Consider the following 12,896-nt stretch of genomic DNA (forward strand, 5'->3'; position numbering starts at 1 on the left):
TGTTGTACATTATTCCCCCTATCCACATCCTGTCCGACTTCTGGGACTTCACTGATCCTGAGAATGGGGGTTCCAAAAGTTCCTGCATGTACAGAGTAGCAGTCGGGCATGTGTGCCACTGCTTCTTTGATTTCAATGAGAATTATGGAAACTGATGGGCGCTTGACCTCGGCAGTCTCCGGCAGTTCCATTGAAATGAAGTGTAAATGCAAAAAGACTGGTGAAATAGCGCAACCTTTCCGCAAATAAACCGTAGTCGTGTGGATGGATGACTACATTTTCTTTTATTGGATATTAAAAGCAATCATATAAAACTTATTTTGGGACATTAAATCCCCGTAATCCCTAAGCCCACAAATTCTCCAGCTTGCATATCTTTGGCAAAGCACCGTTTATCCTCTCCTCTGCAGCGCCTAAGGCCCAGCTTACCCTGCCACGGTGACCATTTACTCCAGCTCAACTGATAAAGGGGATTTAATGCCCCAAAATGCACTTTTTATATGCTGGATTTTAATATAAGCCAATGAAGGAAATTTTAGTCATCCATCCACACAACTGTGGTTTATTCGCGGAAAGGTTGCGCCATTTCACCAATGTTGTTTTTTGTATTTTCAATTTTGCACAAATCACCACGCCCTCCTCCCGCAGGGCAACTTCTGCTTGAAAAATGGGCTATTTTCTTGACTCTATCCGGTCTCTTAGCCCCAGTTATACTACATGAGCACGTTCTCCATCGCGATCCATCTGGGCTTGCTCCAGCTTTTCCCTCACTAGTGCTGTTGAAATGAATGGAGCTGCAATGCACATGCTTGACCGCTGCTTCATTCTGCAGGACCCGTGGGATCCCAGTTATCGGGATCAACTATGGTCCCAGCGGTCAGATTCCCACCAGTGAGAAAGTTTTCCCTATCCTGTGGATAGGAGATAACTTTTAATGTTGGCTAACACCTTTAATCTATGATACTGAGAAATTTAAACCTGTCCCAAATAAATGGGAAAAGGTTATCCATTTTTGAAGGTGTTTTGCAAAATGTAGATTTTTCAAGTATTTTATTGTTGAAAGTTCTTTAAAGCACAGACTGTTTAACATTGGTATTTAATGCTTTTTTGCCGCATCTATAACTAGGGGAACATTTTTATGTTTTTATAAATCCACGAAGATCTACCTATCTAATCGTCTTAGAGCTTGCCCTGAACTTCACTGTGTGTACCTGCCAGTTGTCCCCTTTTATAGGGAAAAGCAAATATCTTAAAGGGGTGGATTCTGACACGCCTACTGCCTAAGATAATGTGTGCCATGGCAACGACAGCCACTAATTATATGGAATACCTACTGTGAATTTTCTTTCCTCCCATGCCTTTAAATGATCTGCAGGATATTCATGGCAGAACCATATTACACATGGTAGTATTAAGTCATGCTAGATGTCAAATTATATTGCTGACAGGCTGAAATCCATGATTGCCTGAAGGTGGTTTCTCACACACTGTTTTTTGGAAAAAAAAGATGAAGTTCTGGTGACCGTTTTTAGTGCAGCTTTTTGAGCCAAAGACAGAAGTGGATCCAGCAGGAAGTAGACGTCCTTCCTTTATATTTCCCATTCCATTTGAAACCACTTCTGGCTTCGGCATAAAAAACTGCATGAAAAGTTGCCCTTTTTTTCCCCCCAAAAAAATGCAATGTGAAACCACCCTTAGGGCTTATTCAGATGACCGTATATCAGCTGGGTTTTCACGCTGAGCCGATATACGGTGTCCTTGTCTGCAGGGGGAGGAGGATAGAAGAGCCAGGAGCAGGAACTGAGATCCCGCCCCCTCTCTGCCCCTCTGCACTATTTGTAATGGGAGGAGCTGAGACAGGGCGGAGCTAAGTATCATAGCTTAGCTCCACCCCTCCCATTGCAAATAGGGGCGAGGGGCAGGGAAGGGGCGGGAGCTCAGTTCCTGCTCCTGGCTCTTCCATTCCCCCATCCCCTGCAGACAAGGACTCCGTATATCGGCTCGGCGTGAAAACGTAGCTGATATACGGTCGTCTGAATAAGCCCTTAACATGTAGGTAGTAGTGAAGCATTTGAGGAGGACAGTAGAAGCAAGATGGAGATGGCAGTAACTGATAACTGCATGTTCACCTGACACCAAAGATAGTGAATGTAACTGTTGTATCATTATTGTAGTATGTATGTTGAATAAATTTAAATACATCCAGTTTCCTATTGGGAATTTTATGTGCATTTTTGACAGTTGTGGTACACTACGGTATATTAGCAACCTAGGAACTTGGGTGAGAAAATGTTTTTGACTTTTTTTTTTTGTCTTTTTATGCCATATTTCGACGTCTGTATGTGAGTTGCGCCCGAGAAACTTGGGTGCAACTTGCATCGCACAGCACACCTTCAGTCTGTGTGAAAGAACATTCATGGGTCCATTTTGGGTACCATGTTATTTGTCTACTAAGGAGGGATGTTCCATCCCAACCATGCATCTATTGACCCACACTCGGGTCATTTATAGGGATCTATGATGCTCTGTCTTTGGGTCAGTAAGCCTGCAGTCAGGTGGTGCTGATAAGTACTGAGCCTTACCCAGAAAAAAATTGAGCCAGGAAGCTAAATCTGCTACTGTAATCTACATATTCCCACAGGATGTCAATGTACTTGCGACATCTCTCCAGCAGCTTTTTAGTCCCTACAAATAGAACAGATAGTAGTCCGACTGAGCCAAGTCGGGCATATAGGGTGAATGGGACATCGGTTGGAAGCCTAAGGAGGTCATTTTTTGCAATACTGGCACCCACAGTATGTGAGGAGGCATTGTCATTGGATGACACCTTTTTGGAGGGCTTTTCTCAACGGTTTTCCTTAATATTTCACCTCAGCTCTATGTAAAGTAATATGTTGCATTGATGGTTGAACCCTTTGGGGGTTAGTCCATGAGCAGAGCTCCCTGCTTATCCCTAAAAATGGTTGCCATTTGCTTCTGCGCTGACCTTTGCAGACAACTTCTTTAGCCTGGAGGAATCACTGTGCCTCCATTCCTTAGACTGTTCCTTTTATTTCTGGATCATAACATTAGATCCATGTCTCCTCACCAGTTATCAGTTTGTCCAGGAAATCCAACTTATTTCTTGCAAAATGCTCCAAAACAGCCACCGATGTCTCCTCTTCTGTTTGGTACCCACTTTGGCTGTAAGCTTTGTCATTCCCAAGTCGTTGTGGATAATGGCACCAACTCTCTCACGTGATATCTCCAGATATGAAGCAATACTTTTGGCTGATATTCGGCGGTCCTCCATGATCATGTCATGGATGGCTTTCACATTTGCTGGCAAGGAGACAGAGACCGGCCTTCCACTGGGTTTCTCACTTACAACACAGACATGGCCAGTTTTTTAAAATGTACAACCCAGTGTTTAACTGTTGCATATGAAGGGCCGCTGTCACCCAGTTTGACATTTCATCATGGATCTGCTTTGTACCTTTGCCTTGGAGAAACAGGAACTTGATTATGTCCTATGCTCTTCCACACTGAACGTCTTTAGAGATGCTGCCATGTTCACTTTGGACCGGGAAAAAAAAAGATAAGTTAAAATCATAGGTAGTGGATTTTTGCATAATTGAATATAGACAAATAGACAAGTACACCCTGTAATTTACAGCTTCCTAGCTCAATTTTTTCTGGGTAAGTCTCAATACTTAACAGCACACCCAATAAGGATGAGTATGCCAGCCTAACTGCGGGTTTATTGTAATATGCTGTTGTGAAACTGATCTGTTAGGGTTTTTCATAAGTTACTATTTGACAGTGGTGACTATCATGGCACACACTCCAAATTGTTATCTCATGTAGTGGCTTTGGGAAGATCCACTGCCTAATTTTCCCCCTAACTTGCTGTCTTTTTCCAAGGACAAGCTTGCATTGGCTCAAGTGCTGCTGGAAGTAGCAATGGGTCAGGGGGCAAGCAAAGGAAAACTGGGGAATACATTTTGTAAATAAGACCAGCAGCATCACGCAAAATCAACAGGGAAGGGGAAGCTAAGAGTCTGGACGAAAATGGTTGTTGGTTGAGCATACTACGTAGAACAAGGCTTTAGGAAAACTCTTTGGTGGGCCTAGACTCAGATACAATAAAGGGCCTTAAAGGTGGTTTCCACGCAAATACTTTGATTGGCTGGGGTCCATCTCTCAGGACCCTGGTCGAGTGGGCGCCTGCTGTCAGCACTGCAATACACGGGTTGGAGCGGACACAGTTGGCTCTGACTCCTGTGTAGTGGCCGCTGCTTTTAATTGCAGGTGTGGCACTCATTAAAAATCAATGACTGCTTTGCGTGCAGTTACCAGTGCAGGTCACTACACAAGGGTCCGAGCCATCTGTTCCACTCTGACCCTTGTGTATTGCAGTGCTGACCATGGGTACCCAATCAGCTCATCAGTTAGGGTCCTGAACACTGGACGTCAGTCGATCATCTGTTGATTACTTACTACTTCTGATCCATGTGCAGGCTCTTATTTCCATGGAAAAACCTCTTTAATGCAATGGGATCTAATGCTGCAGTAGAGGACAACTCATGAATAGTTTTTCACAACTTCCACAAGGCTAATGCTAAAACACAATTAGTCTGCTTAATGTTTCATGCTAGGGATGCTGTTATCTTTTATAAAATCTTATTTTGCTTTCTGTGAGTTTTATTTGATCTACTTTTTAGTACATCTGTCCAAAAGGCATTTTTCCTGTAGGTCTATGATTTATCAACATGCATTTTAACAAACTCCAGTTGAGATAACTGATGAGCGGTGTGTCTTCTACCTTGAGTTTGACACAGTTGTGCCTTAAACTTGAAGGGCACCTTGGATATGTCCACAATTTTGAAACGTCTTTTCAAATTCATTGTCGGGCATATATTTTATTTCTTGCGTCCATGTTCACACCTTCTAACTAACTAAAACTTTTCAGATTCCCCCCCCCCCCCTCTTCCCTTCTTACATGTACTCATTCAACGGTACTGAGCTGTGCAGAATAAAATGCAAATAGAAGATGTTACATTGCCTCGGCAGCACCATCTATTAGAAGGTAGCTTTCCTACAAGTCAACGTCCGACCTTTTAACATGCCTCAAAGGTCGAACATTGACTTGTTGGAAAGCTGCCTTCTAAATGATGGGGCTGCCAAGGCAATGTAACATCTCCTATTTGCATACCAAATTTCCCAGAGGAGCATGCATGGCCTTTTAAGTCTCTTCAAGCCTACTAGGTGCTCTTCACAAGGTGAAATTATACCTTTCCTGACTCGAATAAAATGCAGACATCAACAAAGCGAATACGATTTATACTGACTTCTCTAGCTTAAAAAAAATGTTTGAAGGAAGCCTAAAAAGGCTGAAAAGTTAACAGAACTAATTGACGATCTGCTTCAGATATTTGTATCTGAAATGTGTGGATTTTCTTTTTGAACATTTTTTTTTTGTGTCACACATTCACTGACAGCGGTAAGATGTCATTGAATAATGCTCACAGCATAAGCGAAATCTCTGCATGTGTTGCCAACACCATTTGGTGCTATTTGTATATCATTAGTCTGGCATGGTTCACACTCCCGATCTAAGTGTAGAAGTAGTGGAACATTAATTCACTTGTTCAGTTAGAAACATATGGAAGCCTGTCCAATCTGCAAAATTCAATTCTAACTAATTATTCCCTGCATCGAATACGTAATACAGAAAATAGAGAGGTGTCTGAGAAGGCCGACTTCTGTAGATACTGGAAAGGATCATCACGAAGAGCATGGAAGACTTGGTGCTTGGATACCTGTTGCTTAGCAATATTTTCAAGGCCTTAACTCATTAGCGTGTAGCAGCAAGGAATGGACTTTTTACTTGTTAAGATCCTTCTGCACAACAGGAAATATTAGAAGTTAATGCACAGCATGGCTCCATGTAGATTCATTTATGTTAAAATGAATCATTGCTACAATTTCAGTGTGCTGGGATATAATCTACTCAGAATAACAATTCTCACAAAATGGGTTCTTGAATGAAGGGATATGTATTTCTTAGCACAATTTGCATGTAGATATGGTAGCATCAGACAAGGTGGTACAGTAGCCAAGGCAACTGTATGCTGCCCGATGCTAAGACCAGAAGTGGATCCTAAAGGAAGGCCTTTTTTTTTTAAGAGTTCTGCTTTTGGTTCTAGTCCTGATTTGGGCAAGAAAAAAATATATATTTCTTTTTGGATTCTGAGGAGGGAGAAAAAGAAGAAAACCTCATGACCATTAACTCTTCAGTGTAAGAACCCTGTCAAACAATTCCTAGCATTTTTCATAGATTCCTGTGCGTATGACTTAAGCTGCTTTTAGACGGAGTGATTATCATTCAAACAAGTGAAAGTGAAGGATAAACGCGAGCAAGCGACAAACAATAATCGTCCACTCTTTCTTCGGCGTTCATTTTATGCTAGCATAAAACTCATCGTTGGTTCGTTCGGTTTAAATAGCAATCGTTCAGTCCCTGTATTCGCTTATACAGCAAATGTGAAAGACTGAACAATTTCTTGTTTAAACGAACCAAGGATGTATCTGACTGTCTAAAGAGGTTGCACGAGCGAATAAGCATTTAGTTCGCTTGATCAAATGATAAATCTGCTCGTCTAAAAGGATCCTTAGAGAGTGAAAGGGTGGAAACCCATGGTTAAAGGGTTATTCCCATTTCATAAAGTGATGATATCATTTGGAAATACCATAACTTTGTGATCATGGGGATCTAGTTGCTGAGTAAGCTTTCGGTCCCTTCGATGTCTTTTCCCCGCACGTCAGTGCTACTTTCAACATTGTGTGCAGGAAAACTTTGAACGCTCCTTCATTCTCCAGATTACAGGGCATCCAATAGGTTGGACACCAACTCTTCACTAATCCTAGCTATATGCCATTACTTTATAAGATGGGAATACCCCCTTAACTATAATTTTTATGGCTATTTGCGTATTTATGGTTTACATAAACTGTACCATCTAGAACCCTTCCATATGTAAGCAGATCATAGGCATGGGTCTGGCTACTGAAACACATTGCAATCAGCTGCTGAGGAGAAACTGCACTACTATTCGTAGAATTAGGGTAGCTACATACAAAGCGGAAATGCTGCACATTTTACAGCTTGATTTACAGAAGAATATCCACAGCATATAACAGTACAATGAAAGTGGATGAGATTTTAACAGTTTCTGACAAAATCTATACGTTGGGATTTTACGGTGGATTTGCAGAGGATTTTTCTGCCCCATGTCCAGGTATCCTTAAACAGAGCTTGTTCTCATGAATGAGTGACCAGATAATACAAAGCAGGAGTTGTCTTTTTCAGTGACTCTCCACCCTGGCTACTAGAAGTAAGACCCAACTAGGAGTCCCTCCTCTTCGATGTCAACATGACCTATCGTAACAGGACACATAGGATGGGTTGATGCACTCAGCCTTAACCTTTTATGCTGCCAGGATAATTTTCACACTTTTAACAAACACAAAAAACCCTTAAAGGGGTTGTCCCGCGAAACAAAGTGGGTCTATACACTTCTGTATGGCCATATTAATGCACTTTGTAATGTACATTGTGCATTAATTATGAGCCATACAGAAGTTATCAGAAATTTTTCACTTACCTGTTCCGTTGCTGGCGTCCTCGTTTCCATGGAGCCGTCTAATTTTCAGCGTCTAATCGCCATATTAGACGCGCTTGCGCAGTCCGGGTCTTTTGCTTTTCTCAATGGGGCCGCTCGTGCCGGAGAGCGGCTCCTTGTAGCTCCGCCCCGTCACGTGCCGATTCCAGCCAATCAGGAGGCTGGAATCGGCAATGGACCGCACAGAAGCCCTGCGGTCCACCGAGGGAGAAGATCCCGGCGGCCAGTAAGAAGTCACCGGAGCGCGGGGATTCAGGTAAGCACTGTCCGGTGTTCTTGTTTAACCCCTGCATCGGGGTTGTCTCGTGTTGAAAAAAAAAAAAACCCGTTTCGGCGCGGGACAACCCCTTTAATGATAAAATAAATTACATTATATACAGTGAAAACTCTTTGAGATGATCATCCAAAATTGCATAGGAAATCTGTCCTGAAGTAGGTACTGGTCTTCTCAAAGAAGTGGCCTTTAGGAGAGGTTTCACTGTATTCTATAAGTGAATGAGATTGCACCTGCAGTATCATTCCAGGCCACTGGAGAACGTATTTCCACCACACAGTGGCTTGGCGGAGAAGCCAGGTGTTAGACCCAAACATTCCTGATATTGATGACCTATCCTGAAGTTAGGTCATCAATACCTTATTCTAAGTAAATCACATTAATGTAATACCAAGATCTACCTTCTAAAACCTTGCATTCTAGCTGTTGCAAGTATTTAAATCCATGGTGCACTACATACATCCCTGACAATAAAAGGATTAAATCCCTTTAAAAATAGCTGGAGATGTCTGTTTTTTTCTTACTTTTATTGGGGTGATATTTGAGTTCCTTTTCTAGTTAACGCTGGTTTGCAACAAAATCAATAAAAAGAGTAAAATTAAATGTGTACACAGTAGCGTCCATATTAACAACATTCATACTTTTAGAAGTAAGTCTGATGTATGTGTATGGATGCAATTGTGACAGTACTGATGCTTGTCAAAAGATTGACCTTGGAAGTTTTGTGCAGGTTTAGTGTTGCCATGGTGTTTCATTATCTGCCAGCAAAACGGTAAGTACTTGGTTACCATATATATAGAAAAACCATTAACATCACAATAAAGATAATAGCGGTTGTTATACTACCATATGTACATGTACAAGTTTCAATCAATGTTACTAACACAAGTGACAATTTTACTGTTTAACCCCACAGGTCATAACAAGAACCTACGAAAGGGCAATGTACTAATCAAACGAACACAGTATGTAGTATCAAAGCACTGCCATATATTTATCATGACTTTAAGAGAAACCAATTTCCGTTACATGAGTGTGGATTTCATAATATTCTGTAAATAAAGTAATTCTCACTATTTGGCCTTGTTTTAGGGGTATATTTCATCTCTGTAAGTGATTCCATGTTTTTGTTAGCAGATCCAAGCAGAAGGAAAAAAGAATCTATTCCCATTTTAGTATAAAAGGGTATGCAAACCTAAACCCGTTCATGTAAGTCCTTGGGAAAGGGTACGTAGAAAGCGGGTTGAAAAAAAAATTATGTTCATTCATTTATACGTACAAACCTCAGTTAGTCCAAGAATGAAGTCAAGAACAATAGAAAAGTTCCTTCCGGACCCCCTACTAGCAATGGGATAGATCCCAGCCATTAAAGTGGTTGCCCTTTGAAAAGAAGTTCTCCCTTATCCACAGGTTGAACATGCACACCACTGTTCCATTAATTCTAATGGGATTGCTGAAGATAGCTGAGTTCAAGTGTTTGGCTACCTCTGGCAGGCCCATCGAAATGAATGAAGTGGTAATGCGCATGTGTGACTATTGCTTTGCTTGTGCAAAGATATTTGGGACTCCCCCTCTCCGAATTGGTGGGGTGTCATATTTTTCATTGGTTTTGCTGTTTTCTACTTGTCTTTGTGTAATGGCCTATGCCTGGTATTTGTAATCAGGCCCCTTTTAAAGTACCCTGAATTCTTGCTAAATACATGGCAATGTACCCTTTGTTTAAAAAAACGAAGGATACTTTTACCAATAGAATTGTTGATTTATGAGATCACACAAGTCTTCCAGTGTTCACAGTACACTATATTCTCTACATATAGATTTTAGTGAATAAGTGTACGTTCAAATGCAGCAGATTTGTTGTAACATTTTCAACGAGTGTCCCATTATCCTAAATGGGGCTTGTAGAAACCCATGCGCATGCTGCCGAAAAAACCCCATTCAGATGTATGGAACTAATTGTCACCCTTACAGATTTCTGCCACATATGTCACATATAAATATACCTTTACATTGTTGTGTACAATTCAGGCATTACATGAAATTATATTTTCTATTCTGGACTTGCAATTAGAAAACATACCCTTCATGTTTTATTTTGGAGAACTGCCGGTCTTCTGCATGACAACAGGAAGCCTGTTATTCTGGAAGTCATTTACATTCTCTTGGTTGTCAAATAACCCATTATCTTCTATTCTCCTTTTAAAAGCCAATTCCAATGCTGCAGACAGCTCCAAAACTCCAATATGGCACTGCACTTCCAACCAGCAGACGCCTACACAACATCTTTCACTGGCAGGGATATAGCACATGGTGACTCCTGGAGAAGCCTGCTGTATCTGCTTATAAAGATAAGCCTTCTATACATTTCCACATTAATTTCAGATATATACACTACAATCCTTTTATGTCATAGACTAATGAATCTATATCAATGGTCTAAGAAACTGCCATTAAGTCTAAATTCACACATGATGTAGTTGTTGCAGATTTTCATGCAGAACTCTGCAGTGTAAAGCCACAGGAGAATACAATACAATGTTAGTAAATCAATTCACTTCATTTATTCAACTATGCTTAGCATCTTTCTGCTAGACAATAATATATGTATTCCAATGTGACCAAGGTAAAAGGTAATTAATCCAGTAATGGCATGGCTGGCTCCTGGTATAACTGTTAAGAAAATTGTAGATCAATGTATCAGGCAATTGTTCTTTTATTGGATTATAGACTAGAAAGATATAGCATGATGCTAGTATAAATAGTGAAGGGGTTAAACGAAACCTTCCTATAGCCGTGCATGGTACTGGAGAGGCAGACAGAAGATAAGACAGTCTCCCACACCCCCCCCTTGCATTCTTTTTCACTGTTTTTTGCCGCGATTTGCGGATCACATGACAGATGTGCATCCGCAAATCGCGCGACCGGGGCCGAAAAATCGCCGGAAAAAATCTGCTCCTAGCCGCATTTTCGTTGACACGGGCCGATTACAGGAGCGCTGTCCAACCCATTGCAATTCAATGGAGCCGGCAATACAGCCGGCTCCATTGAAAGCAATAGGCTGCCGGCGAGCGCGGGATGAATTTTGGGGAAGCTGCCCCTGATTGGTCCCTGCACTGAGCCAATCAGAGGCAGCACTCACTCACCCATTCATGAATTCATGAATGGGTGAGTGAGAGCTGCCTCTGATTGGTGAGGGTTGTGACCAATCAGAGGCAGCCCATTCAGCAGGCAGGGATTTTAAATCCCCACCTGCTGAATACTACACAGAGCAGTTCAGGAGAACTGCCGGCTGGCCGCGGCTGAACTCCATCTGCAGGGACAAGGTGAGTATAGATTTTTTTTTTATTTTTACACATTTTTGGATGATTTTCAGGAAAGGGCTTATATTTTTAAGCCCTTCCCGAAAATTCATCCTGCACTCGCCGGCAGCCCATTGCTTTCAATGGAGCCGGCTGTATTGCCGGCTCCATTGAATTCAATGGCCAAACATCATTCTTCTCTGCCACAGCTGTTACAGCTGTGGCAGAGGAGAATGATTTGTGTCGTATATGTTCTCAATGGGGTCGGCGCTGCTGCCGCCAGCCCCATTGAGCGCATATAGAGAACACAAGGAATCGCAGATCGCAGATAGGCGCAATCTGCGATTTCTTGTGTCCCATAATTTATCGGACAAGCGCATAAAAAGAGCCCATGTGTCCGATACCATTGCAAAGCAATGGTTCTAAAAGATCGAAGATCGCATGCGCAAATCGCGGGAAAAATCGCCTGTGTGACTGAGGCCTCAAGGTGTAACTTATGTAAATCATTTTAGTTTCAGCCTATTATGTATTATTATTATTAATCTTGGAGGTATATACTTTTCCTGTGATGTCATTTATGGTATATAAACCATATAGACCTTAGAATAAATTAGAAATCATCTGATACAGCAACAAGGCTGGAGTGATTTGTATTTCTCCTGGGTCCAGACTTCTACTCGAAATCTGGGAGTGTCTTCTCTTTGATAAACACATAAATTCTCTCTACAATAACATCTTACCAACGCCAGATAGGAGCTGTTGGTGTAGTAGCCGTGCAAGTCAGTAGTCAGGATAGCTATGAGTCGTTATCAGGAAATCTCGGTTGCAGTACAAATGGATGAGGCAGGTAACTTAGTCAGAGAGGAAGCCAGAACTCATCAACGGGAGGTCCCGGTTCACAGTACAAAGGAATGAGGCGGGTAATGTAGTCAGAGAGGAAACAAGAAGTCAATATCAGGAGGTCTTGCTGAAATAGCGGAAAAGCAGGCAACGTGGAGATGGGTTAACCCCTTAAGGACATGGCCTATTTTGGGCTTAAGGACGCAAGGATTTTTGGCCGATTTTCTTCTCCATTTATCAAAAGTCATAACTTTTTAATTTTTCCGTCGATGCGGCCGTATAAGGGCTTGTTTTTTGCGTGGCAAACTGTAGTTTTTATCGGCGTCATTTTTGGGTACATAGACTATATTGTAAAGCTTTTAATTTTTTTTTATGATAGCAGGGAGAGAAAACGCATCAATTCTGCCATAGATTTTTATTTTTTACAGCGTTAATCAGGCAGCATAAATAAGACAATCCATTTTTTCTGCGGGTTGGTACGGTTACAACGATACCAAAATTTTTACATTTTTTTAAAGGTTTTTCCACTTTTCTGCAATAAAAAACCTTTTTTTGGAAATCTTTTTTTTTTTCTAAATCGCTGCATTCAAAGTCCTGTAACTTTTTTATTTTTTGATGTACGGAGCTCTGTGATGAGCTGTAGTTTTTATTGATACCATTTTGGGGTACATACGGCTTTTTTGATCACTTTTATTGCGTTTTTAGTGAGGCAAATGCCTTCGTTTTTTAGAGGTTTTTTTACGCTTTTTTCCGTGCACAGTCAAAAGCATGTGCAACTTATTGTACATGTCGTTACGGACGCGACAATACCAAAGATGT

Source organism: Eleutherodactylus coqui, chromosome 1 (assembly GCF_035609145.1).
Source record: "Eleutherodactylus coqui strain aEleCoq1 chromosome 1, aEleCoq1.hap1, whole genome shotgun sequence".
Classification (NCBI taxonomy): Eukaryota; Metazoa; Chordata; class Amphibia; order Anura; family Eleutherodactylidae; genus Eleutherodactylus; species Eleutherodactylus coqui.